This window comes from Gossypium raimondii, chromosome 5 (genome assembly GCF_025698545.1).
Source record: "Gossypium raimondii isolate GPD5lz chromosome 5, ASM2569854v1, whole genome shotgun sequence".
Taxonomy (NCBI): domain Eukaryota; kingdom Viridiplantae; phylum Streptophyta; class Magnoliopsida; order Malvales; family Malvaceae; genus Gossypium; species Gossypium raimondii.
This window is the reverse complement of record NC_068569.1, coordinates 36,070,176-36,073,099: the sequence shown is the minus strand read 5'-3', so window position 1 is coordinate 36,073,099 and position 2,924 is coordinate 36,070,176. Positions and strand designations below refer to the sequence as shown.

The 2,924-nt window shown below is 34.1% G+C and overlaps 1 non-coding gene across 1 annotated transcript; it reads right to left on the bottom strand.

Moving 5' to 3' along the window:
* Positions 1 to 2,414: 2,414 nt before the first annotated feature.
* On the bottom strand, positions 2,415 to 2,520 carry LOC128041543 (small nucleolar RNA R71). The gene has a single exon (XR_008196553.1). It is a non-coding gene; the product is annotated as a small nucleolar RNA R71 (small nucleolar RNA).
* Between the last annotated feature and the right edge of the window lie 404 nt (positions 2,521 to 2,924).

The window sequence follows — 2,924 nt, the reverse complement described above, 5'->3', positions numbered from 1 at the left end:
AAGTGCACTTAAAATATGAACATGTTGAATTTTAATTAATTTTTTAATTAATTTTGATGAATATTGGTTATTTTCGATAGATTTGCACAAAGGGCGAAAAATGGCTTGGCAAACACTGTTAGAAGCACAAAATCGAGAAGAAATTCATAATATAATTAATTTTAATTTATATCCAATTTAATTTGGGTTAATAAATTATTATTAATTAATTATGAAAAAGTTGTCCAGTTGAACTGAACCGAGTGAACCGAACCGACCAAGAAATGGACAGCCCAAAAACTGTCCCAAGAGCTGACCCAAATCAGCTTATTAGCTGATTATTTAAGCTTACAAAGAGGCCCTTGAAGACTTGTTCAAGTTACATTCAAACCCCTCCACAATTGGTGGCTTTATAGATTTGCCCCAAGCCTAAATTAGCAAATTTGAAACTATCAACCTCGCCACATGTTGCCAGCCAAGGGAGGGCTCTTTGGCTGATAATTTTAGCTATTTTTAGCAGCCCTCCTCAGCTATAAAAACCCTCTTAGGCTGGTCATTTTAAGAACACACCTCAAGCATTCACATCTTTCCTCTCTTCTCTCCAATTTCTCTCTTATTTCCATTCCAAAATTCTCTTGCACTTTTGTTGATTTCTCCTCTTAGGAAAGGGGCATTCATCAGCTATTTGAAGCAGTAATTAAATGTTCATAATAGCCTTGGTCGATGAGGACAACAAAGAAGGAAGAATGGAGCAACTATTCAAGCCACGGAAAAACACCAGATTTGATTCTTGTTCCCTATCTCTTTAATTTTTGTTGTTGTTATGCTAAACATATCTATGAATATTTATGTTGTTGGAATGATTAATTTAATCAATTTAGCTTGAATTTAATTCGTGTTAGGTTGATTGCATTTTGTTTGTTAAAATTATTAAAATTGTGTTTATGTTGTTATAGGCCTCGATAAGATGCTTGATTAAGTAAAATCATGACTAAGTTATTCTTGCATTACAATTGTTAGGTAACTAATGAATTAATTCTTTAAACGGATTGAAATTGTAATTAATTGACACAGTACTTAATCAGTGCATGTTTAATCATCTAAGGTAGCTAAGGGTTAGATTAGCAATGGTATTTGACGATACATTTGCCTTGCATAACTTGCAAGATTAATGTGATTAAACTATTTCAAGGTAAGGATACTTTGTTACCTCACATAGTCTTTTATGTGCTTATTAAATCGAGTTAATTGTTTGAATTGACATAGGGATATGTACAAGAGATTACTTCAATTTAATAAGTATGTATGTGCAATAACATATTTGTCTATTAAGATTTGTTTAATTGGTTGAATTGACATAGGGATACAGTCAAGAGATAAATGGATTTTGGTAGGTGAGTATGTTCATAAGTTAGAAAATTACCGAGTTGCCGTGAACTTATTCGTAACAATATAAACATGAGTTTAATATTTCTAAATTAAGAAATATAATTAATCTAACACAATTATGTCATCTTGATTAAAATTATAATTTAAAATCGCGCATTTGAGATTTATTTATTTTGTTTACTTAGTTTAAAATCTTAGTTTTTAATCACCCTCTTCAAACAAAATATTTTTCTTCACCAAATTGTTTTAAATAGCATTCATAAATAATTCTTTTCACAGTCCCTGTGGGTACGATAAATCGACATTTACTTGTCACTTTACTACTTGTTACGATTGTGTACACTTGCATATTTCCATCGTTCCAAGTTTTTGGCACCGTTCTTGGGGACTGTGTTTTAAAAAATTCATTATTTGTGAAGTTGTTAGTTTTGCATTTTGGTTTATTTTTCTGTTCAAATTTTAACTTAGTTAATTTTTTTCTATGATTATTTTAGGTGTTTATGAGTATTGACCGAATCATCGATTTACTCTCTGTAGACCCTGATATTGAACGAACATTGCGACAGTGAAGAAGACAAGCAAGTCAGAGAAGTACTGAAGAGATGAACTTCGAATATCTGAATCAAGGAAACGGAGCAAACCGTGCTCAAAATCCTATCCTTATTGCTGATGATAGGGATAGAGCTTTAAGACAGTATCCCGTGCCAGTATTTTATGATCTTAATTCGAGTATTAGGAGACCCGAAATTGAGGCACAACAGTTTGGGTTCAAGCCAGTCATGTTTCAGATGCTTCAGACAGTGGGCCAATTCAGTGGAATGCCTACCGAAGATCCTTACCTACACTTAAGACTGTTTATGGAGGTGAGCGATTCTTTCCAGTTAATAGGAGTACCCGAAGATGCGTTACGATTGAAGGTGTTCCCATATTCACTAAGGGATAGAGCTCGAGCTTGGTTGAACTCATTACCACCAAATTCAATTTCAACATGGCAAGAGTTAGTAGAAAAATTCCTTATGAAGTATTTCCCGCCTAGCAAGAATGCTAAGTTGAGGAACGAGATTACTGCTTTCCAACAAATGGATGATGAGTCATTGTTGAGGCATGGGAAAGGTACAAAGAATTATTAAAGAAGTGGCCTCATCATAGAATCTCACATTGCGTATAACTTGAGGCATTCTATAATGGTCTCAATGCTTACACGAGGATGATAGTGGACGCTTCTGCTAATGGTGCTCTCATTTCTAAGTCTTATAATGAGGCTGATGAAATCATTGAGAGGATTGCCAGCAACAATTATCAATGGCCAACCAATCAAGATGCGTCAGGAAGAGGAGTCGCTGGAATACACGAAGTAGACACTCTTACTTCACTCGCATCTCAACTATCATCAATATCTTCAATGTTAAAAAATCTTACTACTAATGGGTGTAACATTTTTGCAGCATAGCCGCTGGATCAATTTGAAAATGTAGCCTGTGTTTATTGTGGGGAAGGACATTTATTCGAAGAATGTCCATTGAACCTAGAATTTGTGTATTACATGGGTAACCAGA